The sequence below is a fragment of the Sciurus vulgaris genome (genome assembly GCF_902686455.1).
Source record: "Sciurus vulgaris genome assembly, chromosome: 16".
Taxonomy (NCBI): Eukaryota; Metazoa; Chordata; class Mammalia; order Rodentia; family Sciuridae; genus Sciurus; species Sciurus vulgaris.
In genome coordinates this window covers 61,173,969-61,196,019 of record NC_136477.1, presented here as the reverse complement: position 1 = coordinate 61,196,019, position 22,051 = coordinate 61,173,969, and the positions used below count along the sequence as shown (strand labels likewise).

Below are 22,051 nucleotides of genomic sequence, written 5' to 3'. Positions count from 1 at the left end.
CTACTTCTTCTGAGTCAGCAAGGGTTGGTTTCTGTTGCCTGTCTGGTGTGTGCATGCTCTCATGGCCCCAGAGGCCTTCCAAGAGTTATCTCTCCAGCAAAGTCACATTAACCCACCTCACAAGGAATCAGATGCAGGTCAGAATGGTCATCTGTGATTTTTCTGTTTTTTCTTTCTTTCTTTTTTTTCTTGGATCAGGTATTGAACCCAGGGGTGCTTAACCATGGAGCCACATCCCCAGCTCTGTTTTGTATTTTATGTAGAGACAGTCTCTCTACAGTGCTTAGGACCTTGCTAAGTTGCTGAGGCTGGCTTTGAATTCAAAATTGTCCTGCCTCAGCCTCCCAAGCTGCTGGGATTACAGGTGCGTGCCACGTGCCCAGGTGTCTTGGTCTACTTTCTAAGTTTAATGACCTCTGGTTGAGCATTAGTATATGCCACGTACTGTGGCATGCTTTATAAGTTCCATTGCAGAATGGACTTGCTGCAGTGCCTGCCAGCTAAGGCAATCTTGAGCTGTTTTTCCATCTTGGGAAGGTGAAGGCCCAAAGTCATTCTCACCTGGTTAGGAGGTGGAAGAAGAATGCAGGCTGAGATTCCCCACCTCAAGGGGAAGCTCTCTGTTCCTCTTGATACCTCTGCACCATTGACATTCTAGCACATGTGGCCGTGGTCATGTGACCAGTAGTGTATCTACTTTTGAGTCGCCAGCGTGGTCTGGCTTGAAAATTGGTCTAGGCATGATGTTTTCCCCGAATTAATTTAAATGCTCTAGCAGGAATTTTAAAACTAAAAATCTTACATTTTAATGAAAAAAGACCTCATCCCTTAAAATAAAAAAGTTGCTTGATCAAAAGACAACATAACTTTCAAATACTTATAGTCATTTTTAAAAAAATGATAATATAGTCAATAACTAGGATATGCATCCTCTTTCAGGCAGATCCGGGGACAGTTTCAGTGCCTTGAACCAACAGTGTCATTCTGGATAATGATAGCATAGACAGGGAACTGAAGACAGAAGGTGGTTTATTGACTTGCCACCTGGTAAGTTAACAGCAAAACAAGCATTAAAACCCTCGCTCGCCATCTCCCGTGCAGTTTCTACCCTGAGACCCTCTCGTCCTTTAAGACAAGAGAGTGAATTTAAATTCGCGTGTGGCGCTTCCTGGGAAACTTCATTGCTTGAAATGGCATTTGACAGCACTTGGAGCATCTGCCAGGAGGCACCGGGGCCCCTGTGGGTGGATTCCAGGGGCGGAGGAGCAGACACCAGGAAGGGGCGGAAGCATCAAGCTCTCCCCAGCTGCTGGGTGCCAGCCCCGGGCTGGTTATCCATGATCTTGACTCAGACTTGGGGTTTCTTCTAGAAGTCTGGGAGAACCTGCACCCTTTTTGACCTGTCCTCATCCCATCTTCAAAGGTAGCGTCTTAGCCACAGCTTAGGTCTCAGCTTTAAACTCTTGCTTCGTGTATTTGCTAACGCCATCCTCTGTCACTTGACCTCAGTCATGTCCCTTAAAAGTCCTCAAATCCCCTTCTCCTTCCTCCCTCCTCTTTAGGTCACTGACTTGCAAAGACTTGATCCTTCATTGTTCCTGTGACTCTACTCTCCCAAACATTTTCTTCCTGGTGGCCACAAAGCCATCAACATGTCCCAGTTGAACACATCCCCCTCCTGACTGCAAACAAAAGGACCCAGGATGTTTCCAAATATGCACGTGCACCTGGAGGACCTTCTACGGGGCTGTGTGTCAACTTTTTTTGGTACCAGGGGTACCAAACGCTTTACCACTGGACTACATCCCCAGTCCTTTTAAAACTTTTTTTATTTTAAGACGGAGTTTCTTTAAGTTGCTCATGACCTCACTAACTTGCTGAGCGTGGCCTTGAACTTGTAATCCTCCTGTCTCAGCCGCCCACGTCCCTGGGATTCCAGGTGTGCAGCACTATACCTGGCTAACCATAGTAGTTGAATAATTAATTCTTTCATTGCTTCTCAGAGGTTTGACTGTGGATCCTGGGGGTAGGGGACCCCCCTGCCACCAAGTGATCTTAAAATGCTTCTCTTTCCTCTCTGCTTCCACCTTCATGTCTGCTTTTGCATCAACAAATTGAGAAATTTTCAAGGAGTCATTTCAGCCCAAGTCTCTGGTGCATTGATGAGCTGACTCACCCCTAATCAGGCTGCTGGCTTGTCTGGTGGGGATACTCTTGTTTACCAAGGAGTCTTTTTTTAAGGGCAGATTGATGGTGTATTCCAAAGCTAGTGCTGCATCGACTTTAATTCCTGCAACTCCAGACTGGAGCTCTGGCAGCAGGACCAAGTGAAAAGATGTGACAAGAAAATATTGGGAGGCCTTGGAGAAGGAATCTGCCTGTGTAAAAATCTCTTCCTACCGCCAACTGCTCATCCTGCCCCTGCCTGTTTCGTGGATAAATTGGAGGCAGCTTCTGGTCAGAGGTGGTCATCCAATCAGTTCCGGGCAGCCTCCCTTTGAGCTGTGATCACCAGCAGGGCACTGCAATTTCTAAGTAGGTTACAGCATTGAAGAAGGTGTACTATTTAAATTGTCACAGATATGATATGCCATCAAGGCAGGAAACATTTATTTCTGATATGCTTTATACTTTTATTTATTTCTTCTAATCTTGGGGCATAAGGAACACTTGAGAATGAGATAAGATGATAATTTGTTTTTCTTTCTTTGGTAAACAAGAAGTGGGCCTATATTCGATCTAGACCTTCTTGTTTTTTGTACCAGGGATTGAACTCAGGGGCACTTAACCACTGAGCCACATCCCCAGCCCTTTTTCATATTTTATTTAGAGACAGGGTCTCACTGAGTTGCTAAGGGCCTTGCTAAGTTGCTGAGGCTGGCTTTGAACTCTTGGTCCTCCTGCCTCAGCCTCCCCAGCCACTAGGAGGATTACGGGCATGTGCCACCGTGCCCTACAGATCCAGACTTTTGACTTGAGGCTTGAGAAACCTGTTAGGCAAGGGTTTCACCCTTTACCAGAGCTGTTTTGTGCTACTGTCCTGTTTTGGGGTTTTACCTTGAGCTCCTCTGTCCTTGCAGGCGTTTGGGTTCTTTTCTGATGATCAGGAAGTTTCTGCACTGTGGTTGAGTGAAAAGGTGGGTCCCTGTTTTGGAGGGGAAGTTTCTCTACCCTTTCTCACTTTGCCGAGTGGCACATATGAGAGCTGAGACATTTTTCTCCAAGGATGAGGCCTGCTCTCTGCAGCTGAATTCAAATGAGGTCATCTCTGGGGAACCTAACCCCATGGGTGGAAGCGGAGAAAAACATGTTCAAATATCTGTGGCATGTGAGAGCTGTTCATACTTACGGGGAGACTGCCAGCTCTGCGGCCAGCCGTGCCTTAGTGATTAGTGTTGCTCAGCTGGTGGTGTGTTAGGGTTGGTGGGGGAGCTGTACCCTGAAGGATTCCATCTCTTCTATACCATGTACTGATTCATATGGGTGATTATTGTCAGAAACTCCTTGAATTATAAAAGGTGTTTTCTTAGCCTCTCCAGGAACCTCCTATATAAGTCTCACAAGGGCAAAGGTCCCCTGGGTCAGGCCACGGAGTAGTTGATCATGACATGGATTTTGGACTCTGTTGTTTTTGAGCCCCATCTTAAACTTGGATTTTGTTGTTGTTGTTGTTGTTATTATTTAATTTTATTTTTTCTCCCGGTACCAGGGATTGAATCCAGGGGCGCTGTACCACTGAGCTACATCCTCAGCCCTTTTTAAATTTTGAGATGGGTTCTTGTTCAGTTGCCCAGGCTGGCTAAATCACAATCCTCCCGCCTTAGCCTCTTGAGGAGCTGGAATTATAGGTTTGTGACACAGCTCTTGCCTTATTTAATTTCAATTTTAAATTCAAAATATTGTATGTAGATAATTTCTGCAGAAGACATGTTTGGGTAACCCTAAGATGGCGGCTGGCGTTGAGGCAAGAGGTGGCGCATAATTAATGTTAACACGGCCTGATCGACTTTTGCCTGATTAGTTAATGTCTCCTCTGCGCTAGTGGTCAACAGATATTCCTCATTCTTTCTTGATTGGTACCGAGGGGCGTGCCTCAGTTGTGCTAATCCTAAGCTGATTGGCTGCCTTAGGTATATAAGACACACCTATAGGAAGCACCGGGGATAACCGGATAAGCACGGATAAGCAGCACCTCTGATAGATCGCAGTACGCGGGATGCACCATAGACACGCCTTTAGCATGCACCTCTAGCACGCACCTTTAGGACGCAGGATGTAGGATGCACCTTTAGGAAGAAGCAGCAGAACTCTAAAAAGAAGTAGCATCTCTGAAAGTGTAGCCTCTCTCTCTTAAGCAAAGTCTCTCTCTCTTATGCAAAGCCTCTGTCTCTCTCTCCTCTCGAAGCCTTTCTTCCTCTATAAGCTAGGGAACAAGCAAACAAGCAAGAAAGCAGCCCGCTAAAAGAAAGATAGTAGTAGTTTGTTTCCAGTCCACCTCCGATAAATACCCGCTCAATTGTTGCTGCAGGCGGTAACAATATCCGTGCGACTGTTGCTGCGGGCGGCGACAAATTTCAAGACATTTAAGAGTCTTCACACAAAAAAAATCAGTCTGTAAATGTTAGGGACAGACAGATGAGGAGGGTGGGGACATGAGGTTTAGAGAGTAATTCTATAAAACGGACCCCCATGCTGACCCCCATGCTTTCCTTTCCAAGGAACAGTGTACCTGCAGCCCTGCCTGGCCTCAGTGGACGGGACATGTTGCATTCCTCAGCAAGCCACCTGTTCACTGCAGGAGAAACGCAGGCCCCAGATAATATCCATGGGAGGAGCCCAGGAGCCTGTTGTGCCCAGATTCTGAAACCCTGGGAAATAAGGATGGTTCCTCCTAAGAGTAAAACCTGAACAAATGTATGGCTGGGCTGGGGAGATAGCTCAGTGGGTAGAGTGCTTGCCTCGCATGCACACGGCCCTGGGTTCAATCCCCAGCACTACAAAAAAAGAATGTATGGTTAAGAATCCCATTAGAACCCATCAGCACAGGCCAAGGTGACCTAGAATTGCCATGAGTGTGGGGACTTGAAAGCTGTAGGTGACCCTGCTGTCGAGTCAAAAGCAAAGGGGTGGACCTGGATGAGACTCTCTGGAAACTTCTCTGGGATCCCCCATAAAACTGGGGAGCAGGAGAGACACATGGTCCCTTTCCTCTCTGAGAGGATCCACCCTCTCCCTTGAGAGTGTCCCCTTTCCCTTTTCCTAGCCCTTCAATAAACTCATTCCTGTTCCTGTGAGTGACGTGTCTGAGATCTTTCGAGTTTTGAAAGGGGGGGGGTCTTCACGCGGCCTCAGTTTCTCTGCAGGCCCCAGCCCCATAGCACAATGTGACCACCTCCTATCCTCCAGTGTCCTATCTCAGAGGGCACCACTTTTAACTCTGCTGTTTCTTCTTCTATTTTCCTGTACATTTAGAAATCATGTCTTTGTAATTCTGTTTTTTGCAATTTTAGTTTTATTCGTGGTTTTTCTTGTGTATTGTTATCCCTACTTCGTAAGCTGAGGTCTTGTTTTGTAAGGGGGTGTGTTGCTGCGGAAATGCTTTACCACTGAGCTCGGCCCATGTATTTTCTTATACCCCTAAACTCACACTCGGATTCTCCTGCCGTCCTGCTTTCGACACATTGGTACCAAAGATCAGCATTTTGGGATCAGGGATCAGTATTCACAGCTGAGCCACTTAGTGTGCTATACTTATATTGCTGTTTTATGATATTTATAAAGTGTGTTGATTTTTCTTTCTGTCCTTTTTTTTTAACAAGGGATTGAACCCAGGGGTGCTTACCCACTGAGCCACATCCCCAGCCCTTTTCGTATTATATGTAGAGACAGGGCCTCGCTGAATTGCTTAGGGCCTCGCTAAGTTGCTGAGGCTGGCTTTGAACTCGTCATCCTCCTGCCTCAGCCTCCCTAGCCTCTGCAGTCACTGGGATTATAAGCTACCTCGCCTGGCTGCTTTTCTTTAAGTAATTCTCAATTTCTTCCCTCTCCAATGTTCTTTTCTGTCCTCCTGCTGTAACATAGACTGGCTGCTTTCTGTGAGTTCCACAGCTGTCTTCCTGGAATTTCCCTTCCTAATTTCCTTGAAAGAGAATGTTTCTTATCACCTCTTAGCCACAGCTCCCTATCTGTGCAACGGGGCTAATGTTTTCTATCTTGAAGAGTTGCTATGAGATGTTATTATTACTACTATTTTGGTACTGGGGTATGACCTCAGGGATCCTTTACCACTGAGCCACATCCCCAGCCCTCTCCATTTTTTATTTAGTGACAGGGTCTCACTGAGTTGCTGAGCGCCTTGCTATGTTGCTGAGGCTGACCTTGAACTGGTGATCCTCCTGCCTCAGCCTCCTGAGCCTCTGGGATTATAGGCGTGTCCAACCCACCCTGGCTGAATTTTAAGGCTTCTTTATGGATGTCTGCCCTTAACATTTGTATGATTTGCAGATATTTTTTCTCCCTCTGCGGGGTCATCTTTTCACTGTTTTGATAGTATCATTTGCAGCACAAAGCATTGCCAGTTTTTAAGTTTTGTTTGTGTTTTTGTTCATACCTAAGAAGACCTCGCTTGAGGTCTCCAAGATTCACTCCTATAACTGCTAGGCGTTTTATAGTTTTAGGTCTTCTCTTTAGGTCTGTGATCCAACTGGAGTTTTGTGTTTTGTGTGTGTGTGTGTGTGTGTGTGTGTGTGTGTGTGTCTGTTTTAGGTAACATGAGGGGAGGTCTCAGTTTCATTCCTTGCACTTGAACATGAAGTTATCCCAGCGTGGTTTACCGCAGGGACTTCTTTTCCTATTGAGTTGTCTTGACACACTCATCAAAATCCCATCTGCAGGAGTTTTGGTACATTACCATCGTCCAGTCCTAGCATATACTATCCTTCTCTCCCACAAATTATGGGTTACTAATATAATAATGTGCCTCATAATAAAAGAATGAACTCTAACCGTCTCCCATTGCCTGAAACTTTTGTGGCCAGAGGAATTCCACCTCTTAGAGGAATGTATTTCTGCTGAGATAAAAGGCAGATAGAGAACCTAGTACCCAGGGGCATCGCAAGTTCAAGCCCAGCCTCGGCAACTTAGAGAGGCCCTCAACGACTGACTGAGACGCTGTCTCTAAATAAAAAAGGAATCGACACAAAACGGGCTGAGATTGTAGCAGAGTGGTAAAGCACTCCTGGGTTAAATCTCCAGGGCCAAAGGAAAAAAAATAAAAGAAAGAACCAATTACCATAACGTAGCAACTGATAACGATCAAATGTGCCAGAAAATGCAAAGTAGTAATTAATTTTGAAGGTTATCAGAGGAGCGGCGTACAGAATGAGCACAGTGCCTCAGCTTGCTCTGCAGACCTCTGCAGGCCAGAGAGCAGCAGGTGCACTTGGCTGCGACCCTATTGGATGCATCCCCATCTCTTCCCTCCCCAGGCCCCACCCAAGGTTGTCTCAGACGAAGTCCAAGTCAGCACTTTGCCTGTGGACAGCACCAAAGCCCGCCATCTTGGCCGCTGCCCCAGAAGCTGCAGGGAACTTCTGCAGTGGAATGGATTCTGATATTTTTATTGCCGTTGTCTTTTTTTTTTTTTTTAATTGAAGTCTCCAATACATAAAGTGCATTTATATAAACCCAGTGTGGTGACCTTATAGCCTATATATTCTTTCATAAGCATTACCAGCTCAAGATATGGAGCATTCCAGCACCCCTGCAGAGTCCCTGTGTCCCTTCCCACTCTGTGCTCCCTCACCAGCGAGGTGAGCTCTGTTCTGCTTCCAATCCCATACATTTGTTTTGCCTGCTCATGAATTTCAAGTAAATAAAAACTAACTATAGTATGTACTCTTTTATGTCTGACCACATAATGTGTGAGAGATGCATCCATTTGTTGAATCAGTAGTTCTTTTATTGGTTGTATAATATTCCATTGCATGATCATATCTTAAAATACTAATTATCATAAACTACTGTATTACTATATAGTATGTTACAGTATGCAGTAGTTTATCCTGCCTGCCAGGATAAGAGTTCTCTACCTGTTCAAGTATATTGTACTTAATATATTTATAATTATTAACTACTGCCTATATTCATAGGCATCAGGGCAGTTTGTAGTTTGGGGTTATTTTCAACAAAGATGTGCTCTTTGTTGTTGTTGTTGTTCTTTTTAGATATCCATGACAGTAGAGTGCATTCTGACACATCACACATACATGGAGCGTGACTTCCCATTCTTGTGGTTGGACATGATGTGGAGTTTCACTGGTCGTGTGTTCACATATGAACATGGGAAAGTGACGTCCCATTCATTCCACTGTCTTCCCATCCTTCTCCCTTCTCTTCATTCCCCTTTGTATAATCCAATTAACTTCAATTCTTTCCTATCCCCTTATTGTGTGTCAGCATCCACATATCAGAGAGAACATCTGGCCTTTGATTTTTTGAGACTGGCTTATTTCACATAGCATGATGATCTCCAGTTCCATCCATTTACTAGCAAATGCCATAAGTTCATTCTTCTTTATGACTGAGTAATATTCCATTAAGTATATATAACACATTGGAAGATTTTTTTCCTGACCTCCTGTTTTTGATAGACATAGCACTCTTTGCTTTGTGTATTTATATACGTGTAGAAGGGCTAGGTCTTATGATCGGTGTTTATTTGGCTTTAGAAAACACTGCTGAAGGGGCTGGGGTTGTGGCTCAGTGGTGGAGCGCTTGCCTAGCACGTGTGAGGCACTGGGTTCCATCCTCAGCACCGCAGAAAAATAAATACATAAAATAAAAGGTATTGTGTCCATCTACCACCAAGAAAAATATTTTTTAAAAAGAGAGAAAACAGTGATTAGTGATCACCAGCTTTCAGTCCTCACCTTAGGTTCTGTCCATCTCTGAGTCCTGTGCTCAGAGTATGTGTCTGTGGCCTGAGGCATACGGAAGAAGAAAAGTCATCCGCGAAGGCAGAGTGAAGAAGGGGTCAGGCCCCTGTGTATTAGAGGGAGGCTTAGAGGCAGTTCAACTTTGAGTGTGAAGCGTGAATTTTCAGTGTGGGTTTTGACCCCAGCTTTCCCACGCCATAGCTCTTTAACGTCGGGACGTGCTTCATCTCCCAGACACGCTTCCTTGCGGGTCGAACGGGGCCGATGCCACGCACGTGGGTCGCAGTGCACCTGAGCTCGACGTGAGACACCGCCTGCAGGTATCAGTCCATCTACAGCAATGGCTCCCTTCACGCTAGGCACCGTGCTGCTGTGAGTCTCTAATTCGAATTTTGCTACCATCCTATGAGCTCTGAGATGTTATTTGATCCGTTTTACTAGTTAGGAAGCTGATGGTCTGAGAGGTGCAGAGACATTTCCGCAGGTCACACGGATGGTAGGTGAGAAGGCAGAGAACGCTCTTTGGACCAGTGTGTCACTTGCAGGTGACGTGGGAGGTGGACAGATTTGGAGGGGAATGCCCTGGCCTCCACACATGGACAGGTGGAGAACTCTTTTCCTTGTAGGCAGGATTAGATACCAACCAGAAGTGCTGGGTGTGGTGCTGCACGCCTCTTATTCCAGGGACTTGGGAGGCTGAGGCAGGAGGATCGTGAGTTCAAAGCCAGCCTCAGCAACTTAGTGAGGCCCTAAGCAATTCAGTGAGACCCTGTCTCTAAATCAAATATTAAAACGGCTGGGGATGTGGCTCAGTGGCTAAGCGGCCCTGGGTTCAATCCCTGGCACCAAACACACACACAACTACTGACTCATCCTGACTCAGGAAGAAACAGTGACGGCATCAGGTGAAGAAGAAAGGAAAGTTGGCAGCTCTCTTCCTGCAACCTTTAGCTCTATCTCTAGGGCGGTGTTTGGAACATTTGCTCAGAATCTCAAAATCTTTTCACCATGGGTGCTGAATGGTCCAGAAGCCTCCTCACCTCCTCTTCTGCCTGGAGTCCCCCAGCCTTCTTCTTCTGGACTCTGGTCCCAGGCCAGAGTCCTTCCCCGTCCCTTCCCCTCCACCTCCTGCCTTCTTTCCCTTCCTCATTTCAGTGAGTTGCTACTTTGCCCCCAGCCCTTGACCTGGGGCTCAGGAACACAGACGCGCCTGGAGACACCGCCCTTGGCCTCTCACGTTCCTATGAGAAAGAAGATCAGGACGGGAGTAGTTAATTGCTACAAAGGGTTTACATAATCATTTGGCCAGGCCTTTCTTCATTCACTTATAGAATGAAGCCGAAGGGTCACGGGTGGGCCGGCTTCCAGTTTGCACTGACCTTGGTCCTTGAGAATTAAAAGCACCCCTGTGCTCAGGCAGCTGATTAAGTGAAGTTCACTCCCTCCCTCTCCATGTTTGTTTACGGATCCTTACAGGCCAACATTGTCAACACGGTAGGCGCCTGTTTGTGGTGGAGACAAATGGTCAGCGTCCTGGTACAGTAAACAGCTCTTTCTGAAGGGCATGGCGTTTAATGGAGAGAGTTCTCCCACCTTCTGAAGCAGCCTGATCCACTGAGAGTGGCCATTGGTGCCTGAGCTTTAAAGCCCAGCGCAGAGTCCAGTGCAGATTCTGGGTGGAGGGATAGAGGACGGGTACAGAGAGCTTAAAGGTGCCTGCCCCAGGTGCTGTGTGCGTCTCTTGCCCTCCGTTCTCCTGGCCATCCATGAAGTAGGCGACCCGACTACCACTTAATTATAGTCCAGGGTGAGATAGAAGGCGGTGGGGCTTTTTGTTTTGGTTCAGTTCAATCAGAGATATTTATGGAGGTCTCCAGCTCTGTCTTAGGCCCTTGGAAGAGATAAGTTAAAAACAAGTCTTACCAGATGTGGTGGGGCACGCCTGCAATCAGCAGCTGAGGAGGCTGAGGCAGGAGGATCACAAGTTCAAGGCCAGCCTCAGCAACTTAGCAAAGCACTAAGCAACTCAGCAAGACCCTGTCTCTAAATAAAATATAAAAAAAAGGGCTGGGGATGTGGCTCAGTGGTTAGGCACCCCTGGGTTCAATCCCTGGTCCAAAAAAAAAAATCAGAGCCTTACCTTTGGAAGGTGCATGTTCTCGTGGGTGGGCAGGGCAGGTGGGGTGAGATGTGAGGTACAGTATAAACATAATTGCTTAATTGTTTTAGAAGTTGGTAAGGAAGATGAACAAATGAAAAAGTAGAGCCTGGTTGGAGAATTGAAACAATTAGGGGTAGTGGATTATAGTATTAAATCCGGTAATCAGGGTGGAGTTTATGGTGGAGTCAAGAATTCAGTAAAGTGTGCCAAGTACTAAAAAAGACAAGTCTGGCAGGTGTGGTGGCATATACCTAGAATCCCAGTGATTTGGGAGGCTGAGGCAGGAGGATCTGAAGTTCAAGGCCAGCCTCAGCAACTTAGCAAGAATCTGCTTCAATATTATTAAAGGAAAAAAAAAAAAAAAAGGACTGGCACTGGGTGCAGTGGCATACATCTGTAATCCCAGCAGCTCGGGAGGCTGAGGCAGGAGGATTGAAGGTTCAAGGCCAGCTTCAGCAATTTAGTGAGGCCCTAAGCAACTCAGTGAGACTCTGACTCTAAATAAAATACAAAAAGGGCTGGGATGTGGCTCAGTGGTTAAGTGCCCCTGGGTTCAATCCCTGGTACCAAAAAAAAAAAAAAAAAAAAAAAAAAAAGGCTGGAATGTAGGTTAGTGATAAAGTGTTCCTGGATTCAGTCCCAAGAATGAATGAAGGAAGGAATAAATGAATAAATGAATACAAATGTAAAAAAGACAACTCTTTTCCATAATCTAGCTAAAAGGGTTTAAGACTCATTTTACAAGTTTTGCTTAAGCTGAGTCACGTGGGAATGGTTCCTCCCATCACCCTTGCTAACAGACTATAGTTTTTCAAGCCCTCAAGAAATAATTAGGTGCTCAAGAGAATGCAGAGTGCTGACAGATTTGCAGGGCAGCTCAGGGAAGGAGGGCTTGGCGGTCAGGAGGCATCCTCCCAGGGCCATCTGCGGAGCCCAGGTCCTGCTCCAGGCCTGCCACTCATCCTGGGAGACTCGGAGACCTTGCTCCAGAGTGCAGAGTCTGTCTGGAGGTTTCCTGGTGAAGCCATTCTTCAGAGTTGCACAAGCTTTTGAACCTGAGCTGTTCCCTTCAACATGTGGCATGTCACCTCACCTCTGTGAAGTGGGAACCCTTAGTTCCAGGGCTCGAGGTGAGGACTGTTGACAGCACGGAGTCTGGGGTCTAACTGGTGTTGAGGGTTCACTGTACACCCCAGACCCTTGCTGCCCATCCTCAGACTGCCGGCTCCTTTGAGGTTTTGTCCCAAGGTGAGGCCTGCTAGGAAGAGGCCTCTGATAACCTCCAGCCTCTGGGAGGGTTAGGGAAGCCGGGCTTGAGGTAGGGGAGCGGCTGGGCTTCTCGCTTCCTCCACCTGACACAGGGCCCCTTTCCAGAACAGCATATGGACCAAGGCACTCCTGGGGATTTTTCCCAGCAAGTGGCCTTGTAAGCAAATGACAGGGCCAGGAGGAGCGGGTTGTGGGTTCCTGAGAGCTCAGTGGTGACACGGAGGCGCTCCAGAGACTGCCATCTGTTCCCGTCCTCTCTGACCCTTACCATCCAGCACAGAGTGGGATTCATAAGGCACCGACTAACAGCAGGGACCCTGTGGACCGGGCTGTGGGGCAGTCCTGTAGCTTGACTGGCTGCCCTGGGGTCCACTCACAGCCTTTGAGGCTAGGTGGGTGTTTTAGGCAGCTTGTTCACTGGTGTGACTAAAAGATTCAACCAGAACAATTGTAGGGAAGAAAAGTTTATTTGGGGGCTCATGGTTTCAGAGGTCTCAGTCCATAGACAGCAGGCTCCATTCCTCGGGGCTTGAGATGAGGCTGAACATCATGGAGGAAGAGTGTGGTGGAGGGAAGCAGCTCACATGGTGATCAGGAAGCAGAGAGAGACTCCACTCTCCAGATACAGATATATACCCCGAGCCACGCCCACAAAGCCACACCTCCAAAGCCACGCCCCCAAGGCCATGCCCCCCCCCAGTGCCCGCCTCCTCCAGCCACACCCACCTGCCTCCAGCCACCACTCAGTTAATCCCATCAGGGATTCATTCACTGACTGGGTTAAGGCTCTCACAACCCAATCATTTCTCCTCTGAACCTTCCTGCATGTCTCCCACGTGAGCTTTTGGGGACACCTCACATCCAGACCATAAGAATGGGTATGAGCTGGTGATATGGGAGGACTTTGTGGAGCTGATTGTTTCGGAATTATTCCATGAAAGATTCATACTCAGGAAATACTGCTGCCCGCAGGGTGCCGGCTGCTGTGCCAGGGGTTGCGAGAACAAAGAGAAGGGAGGCCCATTCCACCCTCCGTGACCTTCCAGCCCTGGTGGCCCATGGACCTGGGCTTGGTGGATGATGATGGTAAATGCTGAGTATTCACCTTGGACCAGGGAGCTCTCTAAGCATGTTGGCTATATTAACTCATTTCAACTTCATAGCACCATGTAACCAGGTATTGTTATTATCTACAATGTACAGATCAGGAAACCAAGCAGGAGAGAGGCTAAGTAACTCACCCAAGGGCTCAGTCATATAGTAATGAACACTTAAAAAAAAATGGGAGCTTTCCCAGACATCTGGCAATAGCTTTTAAAACTTCTCTTTAAAAAGATCTAAAGCTGGATGGGAGAGACCACTGAGCCTCCCACCTGTGACAGCAGCCACAGTTTAGTGGCTGACCACCTGCTCCTTGGCCTCAGCGTCCACCCCAGAGTCCCCCAACCTCTGCCTTGTGGATGAGTACCTGGTCTTTTCTGCAGCCTGCAAGCAATCCTGAGTTATGATGTTTTGCTAGTTTGTTCATTGAACGTGGTAATGCTCCAGGCTTAGGAAACAGTGAACCCCAGAAGATGAGACATTTAGATCCTCTGACTGAGGGGTGGGAGGAGGGATGGAGAAGTTTAATAGGCACCACACAGTGCAAGTCGCTTTGTGGTTCTGTAGGTAAACAAAGGGGGTGTGTAGATGCTGCATCTCTTTAGTTCCTTTGTTGCAAAGTCTAAGTTAGAAATCTGCCAACACCTGATCTTTCTCTGTTGGAGTGGGGATCTGAGTAGTTATTCAAGGCCTGCTGCTAAGCTCTTCAGACATTGGCTTCTGGTGAATCCCACCCTAGGGTTCTCTCTTCCCTTTCTCTTTTGAGCTTACCTTTTTTTGTTAATCCCTTCTATTTTTCTTTAAATGCACATCTTTCTCTCTCTCTCTCTCTCTTTTTTTTTTTTTTTGGTACCAGGGATTGAATCCAGGGGCACTCAATCACTGAGCCACATCCCCAGCCCTTTTTAATATTTTATTTAGAGACAGCAGGGTCTTGCTAAATTGCTAGGGCCTCCCTCAGTTGCCAAGGCTGGCTTCGACCTTGAGATCCTCCTCCTCAGCCTCCCAAGCCCCTGGGATGACAGGCACCTGAGTTCTTAACCGCTCATGGCTGCCTCTTTCTAGACACTTGTCATTCTGGAAGTGCAGAAGGAAGAGAAGGTAAACACAAGAGCCACATCTGGGATGAGCCAGAAAGGGCCTCCTTGGACATGAAGGAAAAGAGGAGAACTGATGATGAGCCAGGTGTGACGTCTGGGAGGCTGGCGGTGCCAGGTGGAGAGACGGGGCCTGTTTGTGTGGGTCTCTGGGCCTGAGGCCTGAGCAGTCATTGCAGATCTGCCATCTCGTGACTCCTGGGGACCATCCAAGCTTGGTGACGTCTTGACAGGTCGCTTCAGCAGGGCTCTTCCTGCCTGCTCTGCATGCCTCCTTGTCAAGGGCAGGCCAGGCCCACCTCTGGATGGAAGAGTAGACTCCTTTGCGGCTCCTGTGGCTCAGCTCTGGTGGGCGCCTGAGCTTCCTGCTGTAGGCGAGTCTGTCTCCTGGGCCTCTTCGCTCTGCATGCTCTGCTCCCCTGCAGATCTCCGTCAGATGGGCCCTGGCCCTGAAATTGCCCGTAGCTTTCTTGTGCAGAGCTGGGCTTCCCTCTTCCCTATTCATGCTGTGGTGTTGCCCCTTGTCACTTATTTATGATGACCCCTTCCTGAGTGGGCTTCCCCCACGAGGGTGTTCGTGTGCTGTGTTGCAGGGAAATCCACAAGGGGTGTCGGATGGGGAGGGGTGTACTTTGGGTAGAGAGAAGTGTTATGGGATTTTCCACCCTGACTCTGGAAAACTGGGGCTATGAGCTCGGTGCCTTTAAGAGCCAGGGAGGTGACACAAGAATGACACTGGTCTGCCTGGTGAGTCAGAATCAGTGGGCGGGAGGCAGTGTCTGGGTGAGAGAGCGTACACCTGGTTTAAGAAGTGCAGACTCAGTTAAAAAACAAACCAGCAACCCCCCCCCCCCAAAAAAAAAAAAGAAAGAAAGAAAAAGATTATTTTCATAAGCCATATTCAGCCCCCATATTTCCACCTTGTGACTTCTGGTAAGGACTACAGTGTGTTGGAGACTTTTTTTTTTGGTACTGGGATTTGAACCACCCAGGGGCATTTAACCCCTTAGCCACATCCCCAGCCCCTTGTGTGTGAGTGTGTGTGTGTGTGTGTGTGTGTGTGTGTGTGTGTGTGTGTATACACTAGGGATTGGACTTGGGGCACTCAACCACTGAGCCATATCTACAGCCCTATTTTGTATTTTATTTAGAGACCGGGTCTCACTGAGTTGCTTAGGGCCTCGCTAAGTGGCTGAGGCTGGCTTTGAACTTGTGATCCTCCTGCCTCAGCTTCCTGAGCCACTGGGATGACAGGCGTGTACCTCTGCTCCTCGCTGGAGACATTTTTGAAAGCAAGAATTCAGAAGAGGAGATATGGAGAGCCAGAGCAGGGGGAACTTGCTCTTGGTTGCTCTTAACTTTGTGGGTGACCCTGTCTCCAAGGTCACTGTCAGGGGGCATGTGGTGGCTGTGCTGTGACTGACCCTCTCACGTCTACAGTAATGCTGCAGAAAAGAAGGACCTTCATTAAAGGACATTAATGTGACCCTCTCATTTGAATTCCGTATGTCACCCTGAAAAGTAATGGGGAAAGTAATGACTGTTGTTTGCTACTTTGAAATGGCTTGAAGATGCGTTTGTCACATCAAACCCGATTTAAATCTCTGAAGGTTGGCCCCCTCCTCACAGGAGCAGATGGAAATGGAAGAAGAGGGAAATTACCAGAAGCCCACCAGGACAGTGTCCTGCTTTTCTCCCCCAAAGGGCTCTGCTCAGTGGAGCTGGCTGCCTTGGGCAGGGGAGATGCCTAACAACCCCAGGGGACATTTCCCTGGGGTACTTGGCTACGGATGCTGTCACTGTGGTGGATCCCCACCACTCTCCTTAGAAATGCATTTGGAGATGGGCTGGGGTTATAGCTCAGTTGGTAGAGTGCTTGCCTGGGATGCACAAGGCCCTGGGTTCAATCCCCAGCACACACACACACACACACACACACACACACGCACACAAAACCAAAAAAAAAAAAAGAAAAGCATTTGGAGATCCCTGTGACTGACCCCTAGGGCTTGGCCCTCTTTTGAGCTAGCATGGAGGGTGGGGTAGCAGGTGGGCGTTGGTGCCACCCTGTCCAGCTCTGAGGCTGGGCTTCATCTGCAGTTCTGACATAAGGGTTGAATAAAAAGCGGACGTTTCAAGCACATGGGCACAGTGGCTCATACACAGCAGACCTTCTGCACGTCCTTCTCCTAATTCCTCTCTGCCCATCTGAGAATTTCTGTCTCCATGACTTCCATCCTTCTACTTGTATTCGTGGTAGAGGCTGAGAAACTTAGCGCTGGCTCCTTTGGAAATGAAGATGAATGAACTCTGAAGTCACAGGACAAGTGACTGAGAAAAAAGAATCTCATTTATCACTACCATAGTGTACGCGCTCTTGGAGCATATACATTTGCATAAAATCATTCTTTTTTTGGTGGGGGTGTATGTGTGGGTCTGGGATTGAATTTAGGGGCACTTGACCACTGAGCCACATCCTTTCTGTATTTTATTTAGAGACAGGGTCTCACTGAATTGCTTAGGGCCTCGCTAAGTTGCTGAGGCTGGCTTAGAACTGGTGATCCTCCTGCCTCAGCCTCCTGAGCTGCTGGGATTATAGGTGTGAGCCACTGCTCACGCTTGCATAAAATAATGCTTGAAGATTGCATTTTGATTTCACCCCCTGCTGTTCCAGATAGAATTTCTTATGGAGATAACCAGACCAGACCGTTGATGTTTTAAAAAAGTATAGATGTCCATGGGCTGGGATCGTGGCTCAGTGGTAGAACAGTTGCCTAGCATGTGTGAGGCACTGGGTTCCATCCTCAGCACCACATAAAATAAATAAATCAAATAACGGTATCGTGCTTATCTACAACTAAAATAAGTGAATCAGTAAAAGATCAAGGTTTCCTGTGACGATGCTGTTCCCCTCTCCCTTCCTCTTCCCAAAAGACAGATATTCACCCAGCGAAGGGAAAAAGAATATAACAGAATTGAAGGTAAAGGAATTCTCAGTTCCTGGTGGGAAGAAGCAATGGCTGAGTCGTCCCTGATTAGGACTTTGAGAATCCTGATTCTCATCTTTACAGACTTCCTAAGAGCTTTACCCAACCAGGCAGAGTCCCCAAATCTATAAGGTGAGAGATGAGTCGGATGCCACAGAGACCCATGGATATGCTGTCGCCATAACAACTGGCTTGGGTCCCGTGTCACCAATGGGTGGCTTGCCTCTTCCCCTCGTCACGGAGCTTGGCTTTATAAACATAACATCCCTTCAGATTATGTCAGTGTGGAGCATTTAGTTCTTTCTGAAATCGTCTGGAATCTTCTCTTGGTCCTGGATTTTGGTTTGATGGTAATGATGAGGCGATTCATACCATTTTGGAGTCGTGTTGGAAACACTAGGTTTTCATGAATCTCGGTTTAGTCACCTGAATGTTGTTGAGTAGGACCTGTTTGTTCCCTCTCCTTCCTTTCATATCTCCCTTGAAAATGCCCAAGGGATATTTTTTCCGTCCCTCCCTCCCTCCCTCCCTCCCTTCCTTCCTTCCCGTAAGATATCCATGACAGTAGAGTGCATTCTGACACATCATACATGCATGGAGTGTGACTTCCCATTCTCGTGGTTGGACATGGTGTGGAGTTTCACTGGTCATGTGTTCACATATGAACATAGGAAGAGATGTCCCATTCATTCCACTGTCTTTCCTGTTCCCATCCCCCTCCCTTCCCTTCATCCCCCTTTGCCTAATCCAATGAATTTCTATTCTTCCCTGCCCCCTTAAATTGTGTTACCATCTGCATATCAGAGAGAACATTCTGTCTTTGGTTTTTTGGGATTGGCTTATTTCACTTGGCGTGATGTTCTCCAGCTCCATCCATTTACTGGCAAATGCCATCATTTCATTCTTTATAGCTGAGTAATATTCCACTGTGTGTATAGACCACATTTTCTTTATCCATTCATCTGTCAAAGGGCACCTAGGTTGGTTCCATAGCTTGTCTATTGTGAATTGAGCTGCTGTGAACATTGATATGGCTGCATCACTATAATAAGATGATTTTAAGTCCTACCAAGGAGTGGGATAGCTGTGTCAAATGGTGGTTCCATTCCAAGTTTTTTGAGGAATCTCCTCACTGCTTTCCAGAGTGGTTGCCCCAATTTTCAGTCCTACCAGCAGTGTATGAGTGTGCCTTTTCCTCACATCCTCACCAACATTTATTCTAACTCGTTTCCCAAGGGATGTTTCCAAAGCATCCCTGCTGAAGGATGAAGTACAGGTAAAGCAGGACCTACCCGTGTCTGTCCTTTACATGTGCGTGGTAGATTGTAGCATCCCCTAACCAGTTTACTGGTGCCTATTTCAGAATTTCATGAGAGACAGGATACTAGGCAAAAGAGCTAAAAATCACTGCTTTAATTTCAATTGATTCCTACAATATGATGCTGCAAATATTTCTGCTAGGCATGTCAGACCCATCTGGCTGTAAACTCTGAGACCCTGTCAGGACCCTCTGCTCTTGTCTTCTTATAGGTGAATTGGGGGTGATAACATCTATTCTGTTTGGAGGAGTACAGGATTAGCAGGTGTAAATTAGAGAAGAGCTAGAGAAGTTTTCTGATTTGCAAACAGTCATAGAGCGATAATGAAAAAAATTTCATCAATTAAGTTTTGAAATGTGGAAACTAGGACAGATCTTCCTGGGCCTGGCAGCAGGTTGATGTATGTCTGTATCTTACTTTCTTTCTTTTTTTTTTGGCACCAGGCATTGAACCCAGGGCCCCGTAACCACTGAGCCACATCCCCAGCTCTTTTTAATATCTTATTTAGAGACAGGGTCTTGCTGAGTTGCTTAGGGCCTCGCTAAGTTGCTGAGGCTGGCTTTGAACTTGCGATCCTCCTGCCTCAGCCTCCTAGGCTGCTAGGATTACAGGCAGTTGTCACCCCACCAGGCACGTGTCTGTATCTAGATGGTTGGTAGCATCTAAAGCCATTTTAGAAGTTTGTGCCGTGGGTGCTTATTTCTATCTTCCAGGAAAACTGCTTGCCAGTCCCCATAAAGACCCGCTCTGTTTCCTATCCTGTCTGCTGCTGACCATGACTCTGGCAGCTGATCTTACCAACAAAGGCTGAGACCCATTGAGAAGCCAGGGCTGCCTGTCTGCCCGGTGCACCTTCTGTGGGTGCACAGCCCTGCCAGCTGTCTGCTGGGGCCGGCTGGCTTCTGCGGAGGAAACAGGGCAGCCTGGGTATTTTGGCTTTCATGTGATTCCTGTGACTTCCTTGGGGGCGATGGACAATTTGTAACATGTAACTGAGTTAAGAGAAAAGGCAGTCTGGATCTGTGGGCGGTTCCAGGCTCCACTTCCGTTGGACATTCCAGAGACTTGAGCTTGCATGGAAATTCCCGTGCAGTGGCCAGTGTGCTTTCCTCATGCCACTGGCCTGAGTGGGGAGCTCATGCCCGCTTTGCAGGAAAGATAAGACTGTGTTTCCCCATTCCTGTGCCCCAGCATCTTTATAGAGGGGACAAGGTGACCTCCTGAACAAGTGCTGTGGACATCGAGGGGCAGCGCCTGATAACTCAATGTCCTCGTCCAGGATACGTCAGGTCGGAGCAGAGCGGAGCCTGGCTTGCTGTCTCCTCGTTTTCTGTGATAAACCGATGTCTGTGTCGCCCGAGGCGAAGGTAACCTTGTTGTTCCGTGTGCGGAAGGACAGAGCGTGCAGTCAGTAGGAGGGTGAGGTGGACAACCGCCATCTGGGACCCTGTGCTCTGGTACATACTTTAGCCAACTGGACCTGGAGTGTTTCTTACCACCTGCCACTCAGGAGGGCCTGTCCCTGGGCTCGGGGAGGGAGGAGGAGTCCGGGGTATGTAGGACTGGCTCTGCTGGCATCTCTCCCATGCCTCTTACTTTTTCTTCTTTTTTCCCCAACCCACAAGCACATCCTGGACCCCCATCTAGGGTGGTAGCCACTAGCTGTAGGTGATTATTTAAATTGAAATTTAAATAAATTGAGCCCTAATCAAAAGCTGTCACTCTTTCAGTCACAACTGAAAATAAATATAAATGCATCTTATAAATATATGAATAAAGTACATGTGTGTGTGTGTGTGTTCATTTATTTACTTACTTATAGAGGTACTTTATCACTGACCTATATCTAAGGTCCTTTTTAAGAAAAAATTTGACACAGGGTCTTGCTCAGTTGCCGAGGCTGGCCTCTAACTTGCAATCCTCCTGCCTCAGCCTCCTGAGTAGCTGGGATTACATGTGTGCACCACCACACCCTGCTCTCTAGCCACATATTAAGTCCTCAGTAGCCACTTGTGTCAACCAAATAGGACAATGTAGATTAAAGTATTTCCTTATTGCAGAAAATTCTGCAGGATGGCATTAGAGATGGTAAGCTGTGGAAGAGCCAAGTTGTGTGTGCGTGTGCGCACGTGCACATGCATGCATGCATGCGGGTGTGTGTGTGTGTGTGTGTGTGTGTGTGTGTGTGTGTATTTGTGCACATAAGCATGTCTGCTTACCATCAAGTCCTTAAGGCACAGTCTGACCCAGCAGATTAGCCCAGTGACTCTGATGGGTGATCCAGGGAGAGGTGATTGAGGGACCCTGTGGATAAATGGATGAAGGGCGCTGTTCCACTGGGTTTGACTTACCCGTCCGTCCTTCCTTCACGTAGGCCAGGGCACCCTGGAGGGTGGTGAGGGCTAACCCCGGACAGGGTCAGCTCTCCTAAATTCACACATGCCACCTACCCCTTCTGCCTTCATCTACTTAATCCCGCTCCTCCCTGTCTGTCGGTGCAGCTGAGGGCTTTCCGCAGGTCTCAGCACAGACGCCTTACAGGCCATCTCCATCTTGCGGGCTCATGCAGGTTGCTGCCCACACTGGCATCTGTCACTCAGCTGGTCCCCTGTCCTGGCCAGGGTGCCTGTGCTTCAGGGGCCATGGTTCAGTGCAGCTTCGCCCTCCTCAGAGGGGGGCCCTACCCCCGTGGTGGGAAATCTGAGCCCCTTGCCCCGGGCGATCCAGCTCTCCAGTTCCTGCAGGGCTGCGGCTGCACCTGCGTCTGAGGTCCCCAGGCCTGGGGGTGGACGCTCTTTCACAGAGCCCCACTGCGTCCTGTTTAGAGCAGCGTTCTGGTTGGTCCTAGTATACACGGGATCCTGTGCAGTTAGGCGGTGAGAGGGCAGAGACTGCGGATGACTGGTTTATGCGGTGTTTATTTTTCTCCCCCTGGTGGGGGAGGGGGTGGCAGTGGGGACACCCAAGGCGCATTATTGTTTTGGTTTTGGTTTTGGTTTCTTCTCCTCCCAGGGGGGCCCTTGCATGGGGTTCAAGGTAGGAAGAAGGGAGAAGGAAGATACGGGGGATGAACCAGTGGGCAGCTCTCTGTCCCCCTTTCAGGAACCTTTGTGGAAGTCCCGTGCAACATTTTTTACTGGTTGTCCTTTGGTCCTCCCTCTCTGCTGCAGAGGCCAGAACT

The 22,051-nt window shown here is 47.9% G+C and overlaps 1 protein-coding gene across 16 annotated transcripts in view; it reads left to right on the top strand.

Moving 5' to 3' along the window:
• Positions 1 to 22,051, top strand: part of MAGI1 (membrane associated guanylate kinase, WW and PDZ domain containing 1) — a 692,610-nt gene that overhangs the window by 155,783 nt on the left and 514,776 nt on the right. The gene's annotated exons all lie outside the window — the stretch shown is intronic.